Here is a 20,378-nt window from a genome sequence, read left to right as displayed (position 1 = left end):
TATAATAATTTTCATAATATTATTGTAATTTATTGTAAAGGTAGGTTAATAATGGGGTTTGGACTAGCTTCCTTGTGTGTAGGTGTGTGTGTTGGGGAATTTAATTGCATTACAGATGGGGAGGTGATGGTGTAGTGATGTTGTTGCTGGACTAGGGACCCAGGGTAATGCTCTGGGGACCAGGGTTTGAATCCCACCTCAGCAGATGGTGGAATTTCAATTCAATAAAAATCTGATGGTGACCATGAAACCATTGTCGATTGTTGTAAAAACCCATCTGGGTCACTAATGTCCTTCAGGGAAGGAAATCTGCTCTCCTTACCTGGTCTGGCCTACATGTGACTCCAGACCCACAGCAATGTGGTTGACTCTTAAATCCCCTCTGAACAAGGGCAAATAAGGATGGGCAATAAATGCTGGCCCAGCCAACGATGCCCACATCCCATGAATGAATTTTTTAAAAAAACTGGGCCGGGTGCTTTGATGTATCAGAAGCTAAACTAGGTTTGAAATGCTAAATATGTAAACATGGCTGAAGTTTTAGAATGTGAGGTGTGAAGAACATTTGCCTTTTTAGATAAACCAGAGTCGTGAATTTCAAAGAGATGGTAAGGTGTTACACCTAGCTAACAGAGGCTAAGCCAAACAGTGTGTTTATTTTTCCCGAACGTTACTGATAATATGAACACTATGGAAGGTTTATATTATGGAAAAAGTAAACTTGCAAAGACATACAGGAACAATGGGATTTACTTTAAAAAGGGAGAAACATGTATAAAGGAGATGAGGCCATGTGTAAGGGGGAAGGAATTCTAAGATCTAACAAGTGTGAAAAGCCTCCAGCCTCTATGTACCAAGCTGCTGTCCCCAGGAACTGAAGCTAAGAGACTTCATTTTAAATATCACTGTCCAGGGTATTGTGTGCTTTGCCTGGGTCTGTTGAAAACTATGTTGTTTTACTGCTACCTTAATGGAGGTGTAACTGGGAGCTAGATTAATTAAGAGATTTAGGAGTTATCATAGTAGTAATTTGTAGACCTATGTATGTGCTTAAAATCATTTATTTTATTAATAAATGTTTAATTTAGTTTTGTATAAAACCTCTTAGAGATGGAGTTATTACTACTGAATTCAAGGCACGCATCTCGAAATAAAAATACAGATTGCAAAACTTGTGGCAGTTGTTTCAAGATTCCCTCTGGGGTTTGAGCAGCTCAGCATTTACCATCCGTGTGCCATAACAGGGGCCATGTCTTCTATAAAGCAGTCAAACGTTGGAAGCACTGAGATGTGTGTGTGCGGCTGCACATTAAATATGGTGCCCGGCATGATGAAGCAGCGGGGTGATGGTGTGGCGGGTGAATGAGAGCCTGCCCGCCATGGAAACAACATGATTCCCGGGAGTGCATAATTAATGCGGTAAGTTGGGGATGATGTGGCATGAAAAGCCGCTATTGCGGCCGATGGTTAAAACGTTGCTTTACCTGCACGCTACCACACCTCGTGGAAACCTGGGATGATTCTGCCCACTGTCAGGCAGTGCATTCAAGATCCTAACCACTCTCTGTCAGGCAGTGCATTCTAGATCCTAACCACTCTCTGTCAGGCAGTGCATTCTAGATCCTAACCACTCTCTGTCAGGCAGTGCATTCTATATCCTAACCACTCTCTGTCAGGCAGTGCATTCCAGATCCTAACCACTCTCTGTCAGGCAGTGCATTCTAGATCCTAACCACTCTCTGTCAGGCAGTGCATTCCAGATCCTAACCACTCTCTGTCAGGCAGTGCATTCCAGATCCTAACCACTCTCTGTCAGGCAGTGCACTCTAGATCCTAACCACTCTCTGTCAGGCAGTGCTTTCCAGATCCTAACTACTCTCTGTCAGGCAGTGCGTTCTAGATCCTAACCACTCTCTGTCAGGCAGTGCATTCTAGAACCTAACCACTCTCTGTCAGGCAGTGCTTTCCAGATCCTAACCACTCTCTGTCAGGCAGTGCATTTATATCCTAACCACTCTCTGTCAGGCAGTGCATTCTAAATCCTAACCACTCTCTGTCAGGCAGTGCATTCCAGATCCTAACCACTCTCTGTCAGGCAGTGCATTCTATATCCTAACCACTCTCTGTCAGGCAGTGCATTCCAGATCCTAACCACTCTTTGTCAGGTAGTGCATTCCAGATCCTAACCACTCTCTGTCAGGCAGTGCATTCTAGATCCTAACCACTCTCTGTCAGGTAGTACATTCCAGATCCTAACCACTCTCTGTCAGGCAGTGCATTCTAGATCCTAACCACTCTCTGTCAGGCAGTGCTTTCCAGATCCTAACCACTCTCTGTCAGGCAGTGTATTCTAGATCCTAACCACTCTCTGTCAGGCAGTGCATTCTAGATCCTAACCACTCTCTGTCAGGCAGTGAATTCTAGATCCTAACTACTTGTTGTGTGAAAAGGCTTTTCCTTATATTGTTATTGTCACCATGAAGTTTGTGTGCTGCCTGCATCATAATCAATGAGCGTGGTCTCATCATGCCTCTTGAGTTCCAAACCCATTTTGGGGTGTTATCATATTTAGCCCCACAATGGTTTATTTTCTTTGAGTATATGGCTTACTTTGTGTTCATAAGATAATCCAAAATACGCTGTTTCTCTGGATAGACAGCAATAAATCTTACATCAAATCCAAACACAAACCACAATCCAGCCAAGCTACATGATGTCATAAACATTCATCTACCCTGGTAAGTTGAAAATGATAGACAGTGTTTCAAACTCTTCATTGCTGTTTGTGGAATTAGTTGCAAATATTCCTTGATAAGCCTGTAGCAGATGTCAGAGTGGAATGGAAATCTTTTTCTGATTGTCATTTGGTGATGATTTGAGATGGTGGATTCTGCAGCTCTTTCAATAGAAACGAAATGTGGTATGTGTAAATGTGACTATACATTATGGATAAATAATGGATACGAGACAGTTGGTTAAAGGCTATGAACTAATTGCAATGTTCAGATAATGTTACTGAACATTTCAACTTTTTTTTGATGGCTTACAATCTCCTCATCTGCTACATTAACACCATTCCTCCAATGTATCTATCTATGTATTTTTAACATTGAATTCTTGCAAGATATGCCTGCTTATTTTGTTTTTCTGGAGGCCGCAACCCATTCTATTTTTGCAATAAATGACATTATCAGGAATACAGAGTACAGGAACACACCTAACTTCAATCCATGAGTCACATGCAAACTCTGACAAGCGAACCTTCAAGCCCAGGTTACACAGTTCCATTTCCATTTATTTATTTGTTGGTTTGTCCTTTCTGAATCTCGTGCACCTGGAAAGGGTTTAAACTTGTTGCCTCGTTGTGGGTTAAATCAAATCAGAACGCCAAGATTTGCATTTATCAGCAACTTGGCATTAATATGAATTTTTTAATTCTTAGGTGGCCCCTGAACTTGGTGGAGGCACCCATGTGACCCATGAAGATAAAACACTTGGGCCACAGCCGATTGGAAGGATATTGGATGATAAGTCAATGATTGCAGAATAAAGCAGCAAAAATACCGTGGACCAGTGGTTCTGAAACTGGAGAGGATCTAATGAAATAATGGCCCAGATCTTCTGTGCCCTGGGAGTGTGAGGGTTGTACCCTGGATGTACCTCGGAAGATGCACTGGGATACCCCTCTCCCTAAGTCCTCAAGCAAGGACAGTGCAGGAATTGCCCGGCAGTCTTCAACTTCTGATGGGAATTTTCCTACCCCTGGAACCCTCTGAAACTCCGTTTTAAATCAGTGGCTTTGGACGGTTCCAACTCACTTAGCAGGATAGTTACTCAGGAAAAGTTAGAAGAATTAAAACCACCTATAACTCCTGGGTAACTATGGTACCAACTGTTGTACTATGCTAATACTGCTGATATCCCACTGCTTTCAACCATATTGTAACATGGGTTCTTTAGATGTCTCAATGGTGAGATCTTGAGACTTGTATATTTAAACATGAATCATTTATTGGTAGTCTTTAACTATTTACAGTTCCAAGGTATGGTCATGCATGGAGCTGTTGTCTCCATGCAGGCTGCTTCCAGAGTCTTCTCTCTAGACTGTTCTCTCAATCTATTACCATGTGACTCTATGCATCATACCGTGGGCAGTGCTATTCTCTATTTCCACGTTAACCGTTACTCTGCTGAGAGCTCTACAATGGCATGCAGGCACATACAACATCCCCCTTTCTTTGCCAAAGAAAACTTTCCTCTCAAAGGAGAATTACGATACTATCTTTACTTGTTATCCCTCTCTCCCACCTCAAGTCTCTGACTTTACAAATTCAGATGGTCTTGAGGCTTGACAGTTCTTTCATATCTCAGTCTGTCACATTTGGAGGAATGTTTGCAGTCCTCTGTGTTTCTGGTATGGGGCTATCTCCATTTGATTCACTTTGTGTGCTCCTTTGAGTTGTGTTTCTCTTTATTAACAGCCCATCTGCTTTTTTTCGGACACTGTGGGTGTGTCTCATTCCTTCCACAGGGAATGTGCACTCCATTCATTCCTGGAATGGACTTGAATTTTCTTTTTCCATAGGGTCCACCATGTTCTTGTTGGATGTAAACATTTCCCCAACGGAACCTTCATTTCCAATCTTTCACAATCTCAGCCAAGCATATGTTTGCTGTTTTATTTTCATATTGTTTTGCAAATTAATCAATCTTTTCATTCAGTCCAATGGTTCTCAGTACATCTCAGACATCCAGTACTATATCTTTTCCTTGTTCCTTGCACTTCAGTGTCAGATTTACATTTTCCGATCTTATTCCTGTCTTTTCTGTTTCCGTCTGCAACAGAACTTTGTCCTTGTTCTTAATTTTGATTTCACTGTTGGCCAGGTCTGTCTCCAATGAGGTCTTAGGGCAGAATTTTCTGTGCCTGCCAGCGTTGGCTGTGATTGGTGGCATGACCAGACAATATGGCGCGATCGGTTTTATGACGGCGGGAAACCAGTTCGCGATTGTCTGCTCAGCCTGCAGACGGGAGGCTGCAATACCCACTGTCGGATGTCGGGAGCACCATCATAATACGTCAGGATATTATTATCAGGCCAGCCCTCTGGACCTATCCTCCCCTGTTGGATCGTCCGTCTGCATCGGTGGGAAAGCACGCTGACGTGTTTCACAACAGCACATCAAAGGCATGCACTTGGCCCCCTGCACTTTGAGGGGAACTCGGAGGTGAGTGCACAGTAACGTTGTGCAGCGCCTGTTGGACTTCAAGCTTCAGGGACATTGGTGTGTCGGGGTCAAGGGCAGCCCTGCCGTTGAGGTAGTTGGTGGGAGTGACAGGGGTGGGGGAGGCAAGGCCAGCCCTGCCACTGAATATAGCTGAAGAATATATAAATGTTCTTCAGTCCCACATTAACCCTTGCTCTGCTGAACGCCTTTACATTACAATGACATGTAGGTGCATTTTACAACACTGTCCACCTTGACCCCTCCCCACAGGACTCTGCCAATGACTGCCCCAACCCCTGGTGAATTGCTGAGAACAGCTGGAATTTCACCAGCTAGATCCACAGTTACCGAGACTGACAGAGGTCACCAACTGAGTTCAGTCTTACTCAGGAGGGGGGGAGTTCTTTAAATATTTAAGTACTACATACTTAAGTAGACCGAGCAATGGAGCTTCAGATATATTCCTGCTACTGACAGAGTTTCCGGAATGAAAGTTGAGTGTGTGCAAGGAAGAGTCACCTTGCGACTGTGCCAGGAAAAAACATTTCCCATTGTGGAAGGATTGTAAACAAGAGGGCCCAGGTTTAAGGTGCTTGACTAAAGAAGCAGCAACAACATGAGGAAAACCTTTTTTCACACAGCGCGTGGTTAGGACCTGGAATTTCCTGAGCGAGTGATGGAGGCTGATTGATTCGAGAGGGAACTAGATTGTTATCTGAAAAGGAAGAATGTGCAGGGTTACGGTGAGAAGGCGGGGGAGTGACATGAGGTGGATTGTTCCTTCAGAGAGCTCGCACAGACAGGCAGGTCAAAGGGCACCTTTCTGTGCTGTATCCATTCCATAGATGGAATCGTCCCAGATTTGCATTAAGTGGAGCTGGAGGCGGGAAAAAGAATGTTTTACCCGCTGGCCGCAATGGCGGCTTTTCACGCTGTATCATCCCAATCCTGCCTTACTAACCTGGCCTTCCTGGGAAACATGTCATTTCCATGGCGGGCAGGATCCGGTTCACCTGTCGGTCACCCCATCACCTCGTTGTTTCATCACGCCAGGCGCCATATTTAAAGTGCAGCCCCTCGCACACCCCTCAGTGCTCCCAGCCCAGGACTGCTGCAAGGAAGAAATGGCCCCGAAAGGCCAGAAGATTGCAGCCCCCTGATTCAGGGACGCATCCCTGGGGTGCCTTTTGGATGCTGTGGAGGCCCCACCACGATGTCCTCTAACTTGCTCTGGTCTCAGGAGGTCCAGCAACCTCACCACTCCAGCTTGATAGACAATGACAGTGGTGTTCAGTGCCAATGTTGTTCAGATGAGGTTGGCCATCCAGTGCAGATAGAGGATGAATGATCTCATCCATACCGCCAGGGTAAGACAACCATCTCATCACTCTAAACTCACACACTCACAAACCCATCACATTTTCACTGGCATCTCACTCACTGCAAGCTCAAGGGACATCACCACTCACTCTCTCACACACACCCTCACATCTCCATCTGGCCTGATCCCCTCTGTAGACTGCCTCCTCAGCCCTCACCATCTTGAGACCACTCACACAGATCAACATGTGCCCCCACACACACCCTGGGATATCCCCTTCCCCAGTACAGCCCTCACCCTGCAGCCTCTTCCCTTGCCTGAGGCCACTTCTCCCCCTTCCCCAAGCAAGCCCTAGCCCTGCAGCTGTTGAAAAGCCACCCACCTTACGGCTGGTCTGGTAGGTAGAGACCTGCCTGTGAGTCCCCCTAACAGCGATGTGGTGCTGCCTGTGAAGCCTGGCACTGATGACAGTGAGTGCTGCCTGGAGCGAGGTCGGCAAACAAACCTCGAAGTCCCGAGTGAAGTGCAGCTCGTCAGGTGCACTTTGTTTATGTGTAGTTGTGAAACACGTCGATGTGCTCGGATGATCCAGTGTCGGGGGGGAATGATTCCATCGAGCTGGACTTATAATGAGATGCTGATGTATTGCAGTGAAGTTCCCAATGTCTGACAGCAGGAAACACCGCCTGCCAATGACGGGCAGAGCGGACGATCGCAAACTGGTTTCACGACAGCGGGAAACCGATTTTTGGCCTTCTAGCCATATTGCCCTCTCAGGCTACTGAACACGCCCGACGCCAGTGGGCACGGAAACATCTGCCCTATCATTCTGTAATTATAATTTGAATTCGCCTGGAGCTGCTACAGACACATGTTGGTAGAAATTTGTCTCGGTCAGTGGTGTGAAGGGGCAGTATTTGCTCAGGGGGTCGGGGGGGGGGGGGGGCGGTGGGTTACATCCTCTCTAACCTCAGTGCCTGATACTCAGTTCCATTGCAGTCAATTGGATGCAACGTTTGTGGAGCAGTGTGTTTGACTGTTCACACCCACTGGACGGTTACAGCGCTCTGGCCAGCAGACAGCGATGCATTGCAGAGTGGTTCAGGCACTCAAGGAGAGGGCCCACAGGCTCTCAGGCACAGCACCGGACATCCTCCTGCTGCTGGAGACCCAAAGGGAGGAGGGATGCCCTGTACCTCTGGCGGGAGAGACACCGCCTCACCCTCCTGTCCCTCTCCCCCACAGCAGCAGGTGCTGCTGTGCCTGGTCTCATGCTCTCCTCCCATTCTTCACACAAACCCCAAGGTGAAGTGCACCGAGGTGCCTATGATTGGCATGTCCAATAAGGCAGAGGAGCACAATAATTACCCCTTTGAAGTGAAGACCTTGAGGAATTTCCAGGATGCACACGTTGCTTGTGTGTTGGTGAAATCCTGAAGGAAGGGAATGCACAAAGTCTCCCGGTGTGTTTTCGAGATCCCTTTCACAGTTCCAGCAGCGCAAGTGAGCATTAAAAGGTGAAGAGCCCTTTAAGTAGGGCTTGAAGTTCACAACCACACCCTGTTTACTCCCAGCAGCTGGTCACTGTTAGGAAAAGGCGTTAGAACAAACACCCCCACCTAAATGCCATCCAGCCTCCTTAATGAAGGCTAGCAGGGCATTTTAAATAGCAATTAACCCCTCCGAGCAGCCGTTCCTAGTGCAAACTTCAGAGGCAGAATTTTCAGTAGTTATGTGGGCATGTGCCCGACCCTCTCAAGTGTAAAATAGGACGTGATGACATCGGCCAAATACCCCATCGTCATCCCACGCTCGCAAGATATTTCGGTCGGTGGGCGCTTGCGAAAGTCGGAAGTGCGCCCACCGACAATTAAGAGGGCAATTAAACCCATTAAGGTCCCAATTGCCCCCCATTTTCTGTGGCCTGTCCAACCTTATGGTTGGTGGACGGGTGTATCGGCCAGGCAGACTCTGCATTTTTGATGCAACCTCATCCAAGGGCGAGATGAGGCTTCCGTTATTAAATTTAAAAGATAAAAATGTATGGACAGAATTTTCATCATTTACACGTTCAGGTGGCTGATTCTGACGTGTGGACATTTTGTTCCCTGTTTTAAAATCTTTCTTTATTGCTTTTAAAGTCTTCATAGCCTCAGACGTTTACAGCACAGAAGGAGGCCATTCAGCCCATCTTGTCCACACCAGTCAACAAAGATCTGACTACACCAATCCCATTTTCCAGCGTTTGGCCCATAGCCCTGGAGCCTATGGCAACGCAAGTGAATATCTAAATACTTCTTCAATGTTACGAGGGTTTCTGACTCAACCACCCTTTCAGGTAGTGAATTCCAGACTCCCAGCACCCTCTAGGTGAAAACTTTCTCCTCAACTCCCCTCTTAACCTTCTACCTCTTACCTTAAATCTATGCCCCCTGGTTATTGATCCCTCTACTAATGGAAAAAGTGTCTTCCTGTCCACCCTACCTATGCCCCTCATCATCTTATCCACCTCTATCAGGTCCCCTCAACCTTCGATGCTCCAAGGAAAAACAACCCCAGCCTATCCAATCTTTCCTCATAACTCAGAGTCTCCAGCCCAGGCAGCATCCTGGTAAATCTCCTCTGCACCCTCTCCAGTGCAATCACACCCTTCCCATAACGTGGTGACCAGAACTGCACACAGTACTCCAGTTGCAGCCTAACCAGCACTCTGCCTTCAGGGAGGTTTCATTCAGCACTTGCACCCACCCCCATCTTGCCTCCACCCCGGCAGCACTGAGCATTTCAGCACGCGTTTCACGCTGGCCGACAGTTAATTGGTCAGCCAGCGTGAAATCGGGGTCGGGGGCCGATTGCGGTCCAATCCCCGGCCGATCCTGGACCCACCGACCTCGCCCACTCGGCCGTTGAGCTGGAAATTCTGCCCCAACTCTTTGGCGACAGGTTGTGCTAGTCCGACCTTTCACCTCAAGATCGAATTTTGATCACCTCGGATGACCTTTAGCACCTGGTGCCAAAACTTGCTGTCAAAACCTGCCCCTGGGTCTTCTCCGTTTAACCCCTTTATTCTTAAGATGAACTTTGTTTTTTTTTACCCTCCACAATACACATAAATATTTTTATGCAAAGTGACCAGAAATTATGCAGCCATTTGAAATTTAACCCTATAGACATCGTCTGAACTGTATTTTAAATTGACTTGAGATAATCCATGCATCTTCAAAAGGCAAAAATACGGATGCAAGATTTCCTAGCTTGAACTGGAATTGTGGGAACAAGATGGCACAGGCTGAGGGTGAGGCTGGGGGTCTCTGCCAATGGCCATGCCCCTCAGGTGCCCAAGCAAGGGTTGGTTGGAGGTTTGGTATCCGATTGTGTTCCATGGAAGAGTGCAGACCCAGCGTGAACAGATCTTTACCACTCTCCAGAGGATTTCTCTAGTTAGAGTGGGGCTATGACCTGTGGGTTCCACTAGTCTCCTGGAGAGGCTCTAGCGGAGGGCCAGGAGAACCCCTTTGGCAATTTCAGGGCCATAATAGTTTTTGTGCAATTTATCATCAATGGCATGTAGTAACTAGGCATCAATGAACACAGAAACAGGTGATATCAGAAGTTTAACAGGGGTGGTCGTGATATGAGGTGGAATTGAGTTTTGAAAACATCCAATCTATGCTTTTTTTTATACATTGGATGCGGCCATCACTGGCTAGGCCAACATTTAGTGCCCATCTCTAACTGCCCTTGTTCAGAGGTCATTTAAGAGTTAACCACATTGCAATGGTTCTGCAGCCAGATGTAGGCCAGACCAGGTAAGGACAACAGGTTTCCTTCCCTGAAAAGCTTCAGTGAACCAGATGGGTTTTTACAACAATAGCTTCATGGTCATCATCAAACCTTTAATTCCAGATTTTTATTGAATTCAAATTTCACCATCTGCGCTTGTTTACCACTATGTTCAGTCTCGTGATCGGCAACTATTGTTTATAAACCCAATCTGGTTCAATGTATCCCTCCAGCAGCCACTCCCCCCTCACTAGAAATACACAAATTTCTCACACCAGGTTAAATATATATGGAGCAGTGAACAGGAGTGAGATTGAAATAGTGAACTCAGCGTTGTGCCCATGTGTAACTTGGGCTTACGTTAGTGAAATATCTCAGCGTTAATTTGCCTATTTTCACTGCAGCCTTACCCTCTATAATGCATTGCATCTTTAAAACCAGTCATCTGGTAATTATACACAACAGCTACAAACGTCACATCCAAAACTGACTAATATCCGAATCAAATATACAAAACAGTGCAACAGCATAACCAAGATGTTGTGACTAAACTTAGAACATCAATTCTATTTTCACTGCACAGGAAGGAAGAGGAATTTTGACTGTTTTCCCAGCTGGTTTTATAAATATTAAGGAGTGCTGCAAGTGGAATGTATGTCAACGTCTGGGAATAGGTCACAGTCTGTGGAGGTGACTCCTACATACATACATATTTCTTGTCCATCACACATCAAACATCTGTCACGCTTTAGATGTAATTCACTGTCAAATGTAAAGGTTTGTGTCACCCTTCTGAAATCTATCCAATGCCATTCAATGTTCTGCTGTCTGACATGCAAATATATTGCTCGTGATTTGAAAGCATTCATTATAATTCAACGATATTCAAATTTCATAGCAAGCAGGAGTGAACCAATCAAATTGCTAAGGATAAAGGCAAAATACTGCAGATGTTGGAAATCCGAACCAAAAACAGAAAATGCTGGAAAAACTCAGCAGGCCTGACAGCATCTGTGCAGAGAAAAACAGAGTTAACATTTCCAGTCCATATGACTCTTCTTTGGAACTCTCCAGAGGATTTCTGACTGCACTAATCCCATCTTCCAGCGCTTGGCCCATAGCCCTGGAGGCTGAGGCAACACAAGTGAATATCTAAACACTTCTTAACTGTTATGAGGGTTTCTGACTCAACCACCCTTTCAAGCAGTGAGTTCCAGACTCCCACCACCCTCTGGGTGAAAAGAATTTCTCCTCAACTTCCCTTTTAACCTTCTACCTCTTACCTTAAATATATGCTCCACGTTATCGATCCCTCTACTAATGGAAAAAGTGCCTTCCTGTCCACCCTAACTCAGTCTTTCTCTCCACAAATCGCTAAAGATGCTTTTCAAAAGTGTTTTTATCCACCATTTATTTTCTTTGTTAGTGATATCACTGAAAGGTGATTTACCTCTCTTTGTCCCTACAGAACACTGTGGCCAAGGAAAAAGAGACTGAAATTAGTAACACCACAGAGAGCATTTTAGTCAGACCACCTGGTGAAGATAGAGCAGTGCGACCCCACTAAGCATCCACCATCGGTATGTTCCCCGATACCCCCCACTGGAGAGGCCGAGTACCCACCAGAACCAGGCTCTTTGCCCAGTTGCACCAGGTGATGGGGCTGAAATAGCCCGTAAAGTTAAGCTGAATTATTTTTGCGGGATCAAAAGGAACAGGAATACTCCTTTGAGCTCCGCAAGAAAACTCGGGGCTTCTGTTGCCATGGGCTACCCTGTCTCCATGACCGGTTCCTCCCTCCGGCTCAGACTGGCCAGCTAGCCTGGTGGCTAAGTCTGTGAGTGGCCCTAATATAACACTAGAGCCGGAGGGAAGACCCACTCAAGCTGTGCGGTTTGGTAATAGGGTCCAGGCCTCAAAATGAACCAGCTGGAGCGGGCAGAAGTTCCACCTACTGCCCTCATGTTCTCTCTGTCTGGAGTTTAATTCTTTCCCCCCCCCTCCCTTACATTGACTAGGGATCGCCTTAGGGAGGTGATTGTGCTCCCAACAGACAAAGCCCTGGAAATGAGGTTAGAGAGGATGTAAACCACCGCACCCCCCTCGACCCCTCCCTGCCCCTTGTCCTAGTGCCTCATTGCCAGGAGGGCGGGTGCACACTGGGGAAGAAATAGGTGCTATGCCCTTATACTGTCCCCCACTGAAATCAGGATAGCTGGATGCCACTGGAAAGCTGGTCAGATAGCAGTTTCCTTCCATTGAACAGCAAAATGAGAATCCTGCTCAGAGATCTTCTAGCTCCTGTTTTGTACAACAATCAGATAACCCCAGACTCAGTTCTGTCAGCAGCGGCCTTATGTCTTAAGCCAACAAAAATGATCTGAACCCACAAATATAGAAGAGGTCAGTCCAAGTGGTTGCGCACTTTGACTTAGCTCACAGTGGGGTGGGGTCTTACTGCCTTAGTTCCTCATCTGCAGCTGGGACCATTTCGTGGTCCCGATTTCAATGGTTTATGAGGTACGTCCGCCTGCGTGAACTTACTAGAGGCGGCCAATTAAGAGGCTGCCTCTGTGAGCCCCAGCCATTGGCATGGCCAATGAGAGTGTCCCAGGCTCTGGGTGGAGTTGGCACTGATCCCAGTGAAAGATCCAGCTGAAAGAAGTGTATTTTTTTTATTATTCATTCATGGGATGTGGGCCTCACTGGCTAGGCCAGCATTTATTGCCCATCCCCCACTGCCCTTGTTCAGAGGGCATTTAAGAGTCAACCATGTTGGTGTGGGTCTGGAGTCACATGTAGGCCAGACCAGTTAAGGACAGCAGATTTCCTTCCCTAAAGGGCCTTTGTGAACCAGATGGGTTTTTATGACAATTGGCAACAGTCATCATCAGACAGTTTAATTCCAGATTTTTAATCGGCCGTGGTGGGATTTGAACCCATGTCCACAGAACATTACCCCTGTGTTTCTGGATTACTGGTCCAGTGACCACTACACCATCGCCTCCCCCTATATAGGAACTTTCATGACCTCAGGACATCCCAAAGCACTCTACAGCCAGTGAATCACCTCATGAAGTGTAATCGCCATTGTAACGTAGGCAGCCAGGTGTAAGCTGTCTGTGGATAGCTCATAATAGGAAAACAAAATGTGATAATGAATTTAAATAAAAGTTAAGTGCCCTGCCATACAGCCTGAGACATTCTGCTTTAGTTTATTTCAGTCCTTTGAAAAAAACAGCAAAACAACTCTCAAATCCTCTCAGGGTGAGGGAAATATCTTTTTACCCTGAAAAAACTCAGCAGATCTGACAGCATCTGCGGAGAGGGATACAGTTGATGTTTCGAGTCCGTATGACTCTTCATCAGAACTAAGACATATAGAAATGGGATGAAATATAAGCTGGTAGAAGGGGCTGGGACAGGAGAGCTCGAAAGGGGGCCAGTCCTTTAGCAGTCTCTTCTTGGCATCCACCTATCACTGGCCCCCTATCGAGCTCTACCTGTCCCACCTCCCTCCCCTCCCCCAGCTTATATTTCATCTCATTTCTATACGTCTTATCTCTGATGAAGGGTCATACGGACTTGAAATGTCAACTGTATCCCTCTCCTCAGATGCTGTCAGACCTGCTGAGTTTTTCCAGGTATTTTTGTTTTTGTTCTAGATTTCCAGCATCCGCAGTATTTTGTTTTTATCTTATTACCCTTCAACTTAAGAGTTGAAAAACTCTTTCTGACTGTATGCGTTCAGAACATTCTGACTGAATATACTGACCAGCAGTTGTGAAGTTAGAAATATCCAACTAAAACTCAGGTATTTTGAAATGCCTTACAGTACAAATAACTTCAATAAAGGAGTTAAAAGGCCCAAAAGACAATTCATTGTATAAATTTAAATATTTCATTGTGAAACAGGCACTTTTTGTTTTGTTTTAATACCATACTTTGGACTGTAGAAATGTCTGCTATTGAGAAAGAGTAATATTTCAGCAAGAGTTTTTTAAATTTCTTTTCGGTATCTGGACCATATAGTGTCAAGGCTGCAACTGGTGTCAGTCTCTAGTTGGCCTGAGGAGATGGTGCTGAGTGACCTGACCCTTGCTTCACATCCATGTTATATCTGCTGCAATTCCATGACTTGCTAGGGCCACACCAAAAGATGCTAAGAGTCAACTGCATAGTGTGAAACTGCGGCAATATGTAAGCCAGAGCAGGCAGAAATGGCAGGTTCCCCCTCTCGAGGGGAAGTTTGGTTTTTATGACAACTCTATAGCTTTACAGGTATTTGATCTGCTCTACTCATCGTCAGATTTACTGAATTCTACTCCAGAACATGTCATGCAGGAGATCTGAGATGCTAGCTCTGTACAACAAAATCACACAGCCATACTCCGAGTAACCTGAATGGTTCATTAATAAATTGAGGGTGAAATATCGTCATGTTCCTCTGGGCATTTTTGATTCTAACTGGTACGTACAATTTCAATCTTAAATGTTAACATCAAAAGCATCACTCAAAATTCTGATGCTCAGAGTAAGATTTATAGATAGCAAAAGCGCACCACACGTAAGATTTTAAAAATGAAGTGTAGATATATACACCATGGTATATAAACTAGTTCTATGTCAAAAATCACCACATAAAATCTTTAACTCTTTACATTTACTATGTAGGTGTTTGGCTTTGCAAGGACAAGATCTTGAGGTCATCGGGCGGTGGGCGGGGCCCGAGAGCAGCCAGGAAACAGTCCACTGCCTGTAATCGTCCCCTGACCGGGATTTCACGCTGACCGGCCAATTGAGGCCCGCCCAGCGTGAAACATGGCTCCAAGTGTGGGAGGATGTGTGGGAACCATGAAAGAGCTGCTCACGGCATAACCAATCTTTACATAAACAGTGAATCCTCGTATTGGGAGAATTGCAAAATAGAGAAGCGTGATCACACATTCTAGCCTATTGTTTTTCTCTCTCTGTTAATGACTCAGGCAGAGTCATTAAATTCATCTTGCTTTCACATATTCGGGAAATTCAACCTGAAATAGCTGTCCGCTGAGCAAAGGTACAAAATGGCATTTGTATTGAGAAATATAAGTATGGTTCCTGTTGTCCGATTTTTACAGACAAAAAGAATAATTCCTGAATATTTTTCCTCTGTTGTGTAGGGAGGCAGAATTTTCACAGAATGGATGTCGCCTTCCTGAGTCACTCTCTCTGAAGTAAAAATGAGCGACTTTGTTGTATCAGAAAGTTTACTGAGCGAAGCTGTTAAAACTTATTTTCAAATGATTCAGAAAAACAAAGAACTCAGCAGACATGTTACAACATGAGGGTGTCGTACGGTGAAAACATCATCTTGATGCATGAAGCGAAATGTTGCACACGGTAGCGCATCCAGGGAATTGCAGGAACCAAGTCCTTAGAGTAGGAAAGATACCAACTGCAAAGGCTGGATTTCAGAGGGATTGAGACCTTGAAGTAAACATCTTAATTAAGGGAGTATAACACACACAAAAAAGATAATTCTGTGGGGAATTTCACAAAATCATTGAATCATGAAACTTATGGCCCTAAAGGAGGTCACTGTCCACACCTGTGGAAAATGAACCATTCAGCCTTGGTCTGTAGCCCTGTAGGAAGTTACAACATTTCAGTTGCACATCTAAGTGTTTTTTTTCAAAGAAACGGGAATTTCTGCCTCTGTCACCCTTTAAGACAGTGAGTTCCAGATCCTCCACCACTCTCTGGGTGAAACAGATTTCCCCTCAACTCCCCTCCAATTCTTCCATCAATTATTTTAAATCTATGCCCTTGGGTATTGGACCTTTCTGCGAAAGCAATTAGGTCCTTCCAATCAACTCTATCTAAGCCCCTCAAGTTGTTGTACACGTCAGTTAAACTCCCCTCAGCCTCTTCTGTTTCAAAGAATACAATTCCAGCCTAGCCAATGTTTCCTCATAGCCAAAGTTATCCAGCCCTGGCAACATCCCCATAAAACCCCCACGCAGCCTCTTCAGAGCGATCACATCCTTCAGGTGATGCAGTGGCCAGAGCTGTACCAGCACTCTAGTTGGGATCTATAATGAGTGTTTCATACAGTTCTAGCGTGTCACTAGGTCAAAATGTGGGAACTTCCTCCCTAACAGCGCTGTTCGTGTATCTACACTACATACACTGTAATGGTACAATATGTAATACAAATTACAAAGAGACATGAAAAGATTAATTGGATGGATATAACTGGCAAATGGATTTCAATGTAGGCAAATGTGAGGTCATCCACTTTGTCATTGAGACATTGAGTGCTTATGGCAAAGAAGGAGGCCATTCAGCCTATCGAGTCCATGCTGGCTCTTTGTACAGCAATCTAATCATTCCCATTCCCTCATCCTGTTCCCATGGCCCTGCGAGTTTACTTCCCTCAACTATCCATCCAATTTCCTTTTGAAATCATTGAGCATCTTAGCATCCACAGGCAGTGAGTTCCAGGACCTCAGGGGATAAAACCAGGCATTTTCAAAATGGTGACGAGCTGGATACTGTGGAGATTCCTGACACTTGTGGCTCCGTGTACATAGATCATTGAAACATCACGCACAGGTGCATGAAAAAAATCAAAAAGGCAATTGAGTTCTGGCCTTTCTAGAGAACAAGATCACAAGGAGGTAAAAGTCATGCTTCAGCTATATGTGGCCCTGGTTAGATCACAGCTTGAGTACTGTGTTCATTTCTGGGGATCGCACCTTAGGAAGGATATGTTGGCCTTAGAGGGAGTGCAATGTTGATATACCAGAATGATACCTGGATTCCAAGGGTTAAGTTACAAGGGGAGATTACACAAAATAGGGTTGTATTTCCTGGAATTTGAAAGATTAAGGGGTGATTTGATCAACGTTTTTAAGATATTAAGGGGAACAAATGGGACAGAGAGAAACTATTTCTGTTGGTTGGGAAGTCTAGGACTAGGGGACATGGTCGAAAAATTATAGCCAGACCTTGGAGGAGTGAAATTAGGAAAAATACACAGAAATGTCGTAAAAATTTAGAATTCTCTTGCACAAGCGTCAATTGATGCTGGGTCAAATCATTAACTTTAAAGCTGAGATTGATGGGTTTTTGTTAACCTAAGGTATTAAGGAATATGGGACAAGATGGGCTCCTGAAATTAGGTCACAAATCAACCATGATCTCATTGAATGGAACAGGCTCAAGGATCCAGATGGCCTCCTCTCGTCCCTATGTCCGAAGAGATCAGACCAGCGCTGCCAACTCCTCCTTCCCTTCCTGTCCAGACCTAATGTTGTCTCTTTGTATAAAGGAGGAGTTGGCCACTTACCTCAGCACATGCTCAGTCCTCACAGTCCTTGGGTGCAAAGGACAAAATGAGTGCAAGGCTGGCTTATTTTCTGTTATATTCATTTTAAAATAGCACGCAAACATTGCTTAGGGGATGGTAACCAGTCCATTTGTGCAGGAGTTGTAGATGTCTGTAATTTTGTGCACAGGAGATTGCTTCTCCCTAAGGTTTACACCAGTCTCTGACTATTGCCCACATGTGGTGGATTTTATTGCTAGGTAACTGCTGCTGAGTAGCTTCCTATAATTGGGCCAAGATTCATTAAATATGAGGCCATGGGACCCACTTAACTGTTTGTAATTAGTAAATTTATCCCACAAAGAAGATTGCCTTTTTAGGGATTCCTTTAGCATGGAATTCAGCCAGAAGATTGAATTCTTTCTTAATTTTCTGCGGAAGCTTTGAGTTGGCCTAAGACATGATTGTAAAATAAGTGCTCATATCACAAACTATTCTGAGTTTGACTGTGGACTATGTTCTATTGGCATTATTGTTTCCTAAAGTTGATGGACCTATTAACGTGAAGTTTAAATTAACTGGGGTGAATGTTAAATAGACTCTTTTAGCAGTGTAATAAATATGATTAAGCAATGCACTTACATTCTCTCTGCAAACATAAATCAAACCCTTGTAGCTGCTTTGAGCAAGTTCCCTGTGGAGCCCTCGCTTTTACATTTATACATTCTTTCCCAGCTAATCAGTGTTTTTGCCACAGGGTATTCTTTCAAATGTGCTTTTTTGGACCAAATATCTGGGACAAAGTGCCAGCCTGCTCTTAAGACACTCTGCTGCAGTGAAATGCATTGTATCACGGGCCAGATTATTAACGTGCGGAAATCCCAGGTGACTGTCAGCTCTGCTGCAGGGTCACATTATCTGGGCCACGGAGACATGATCAGATTCCTCTGCATTCCCACATCCTGACCTGATTCATCTTCTTGTGGCCTTCCTTTATTTCAGTCCGGTCTCTGATGAGTTGCCCGTGGTGACATCCTTGAACCAGGAGACAAAAGGTTGACACAACAGAGGCAAGTTTTCAACTCTAATGCTACTTTAGAAAAAGTAACAGTACGGATGGCTAACCTGTTCTTCTAACCCCTGTGCTGGGTAGTGTCTGGTACTGAATGAAATGAGTTGAAAAACGCTTGCACCATTTCTGCTCTGTTGGAAGTTTAGATTTTATTTAAATTAAATCTCCAATTACATCGTACTGTTGTTTACCCTACTGCATGTCACTTATAATCATTCAATGCTTTGGGATTATATCATCAAAGGTTTTGCTAAAGTTCGTTTTCTCCTATTCTACACCCCTGGCTATTCCTCCAGTTCAATGTGTCGAGAATATTTCTTTTTCGAAAGCCAGGTGTATTTATTTCTGAAAACAGTTGGTGCTGACAAGAGAAAATCCAAAGTTGTCTGCTGATACTAGATATTGTGCAGAAAGCAGTCCTGAGCAGTCAGGCTAAACCATGGAAAGTTACAGGGGTGTGGCGGGGGTGGGGTGTTGCCAACGCTCCAGGATTGCCCTGACATCTCCAGGAATTAAGATCGACTCGCTGAGCACTGCTGCCCCACCATCCTGGGTGAAATGTCACTGAAAAAAAATACGCGTCCTTTTTAAAAAATTTATTTGAGCACGTTTGTTTACTGCTGGTGAAAATATTTCAGAGGGGAGAAAAGGGTGTGTGACAGGGTGAGGCAGTTGGGGCAAAGGAGATTATGTGACGAAATCTCCAGGAAACTGTCCTGACAGAGTTGGCAACCCCTAGGTTTTTTTTTGTTCATGGGGTGTGGGTGCTGCTGACCTTGCCGGCATTTATTGCCCATCCCTCACTACCCTTGGGAAGGTGTTGTGGGGGAAACAGAAACCTGTTGAAACAGGGTCTGATTAAATGATGTTTCTTGCTCCCTGCTCTAATAAAGATCGACAAGACACTAAACATTTTATCTAAACAAAGGAAAAGAGGTTTCAGTTGACTAATTTTTCCCATATCCCATTTCAGGAATGTAATAGCCTGCTGTCTGATATTTATGCAGATAGTCTCAGTCAGTGAAAGCGGAGATAAGTAACAGCAATCTTCAAATGTAATGTTGTTCATTTATATCCAGTCTATCTGTATGTTATGACTGGTAACATTGCAGTTAAGTAAAAAATGTACTTCACAATATCCTTTCAGATTATATAAAATGCCGGTGTGTGTGTGTAGCTGAGCAGTTTTCTACACAATTTATGTTTTATATATAAAGCTACCCAGATCCAAATTGTAAAAATAATTTGTGCCGCCACTGACTTCAGCTCTCCTTTTCAAAATTCCCATTCTGAGGAACTGAATAGACTCTACAGAGACTGGAGAAATATTTTTTGCAGACTGAACGCTCCATGCAGGAAGTCCTGTTCACCTCCGAGTGTGCATCAAACAGCAGGAAGTCTGCTGCATTCCCAAGGACTATTGATTGGGGTCATTTTGTTCAAATGGACAAGATGCAAAAGATCTGTTTCGCAAATACGACAAAAAAAAAATATCCATTAGATAAGGAGGTACAGTATAGGATGTGTAAAGAACAACGTTTTAATGAGAACTAAATTAATCTGAGTAACAAGAAACACCACAAAAAGTAGAAAACACTGGAGACTCACAACTTGTTTAGAGTGGAAGAAAGGTTAACATTTCAGGTACCAAGCTTAAGCAA

This window comes from Carcharodon carcharias, chromosome 15, assembly GCF_017639515.1.
Source record: "Carcharodon carcharias isolate sCarCar2 chromosome 15, sCarCar2.pri, whole genome shotgun sequence".
NCBI classification, from domain to species: Eukaryota; Metazoa; Chordata; class Chondrichthyes; order Lamniformes; family Lamnidae; genus Carcharodon; species Carcharodon carcharias.
Note: the sequence above shows the minus strand (reverse complement) of the source record.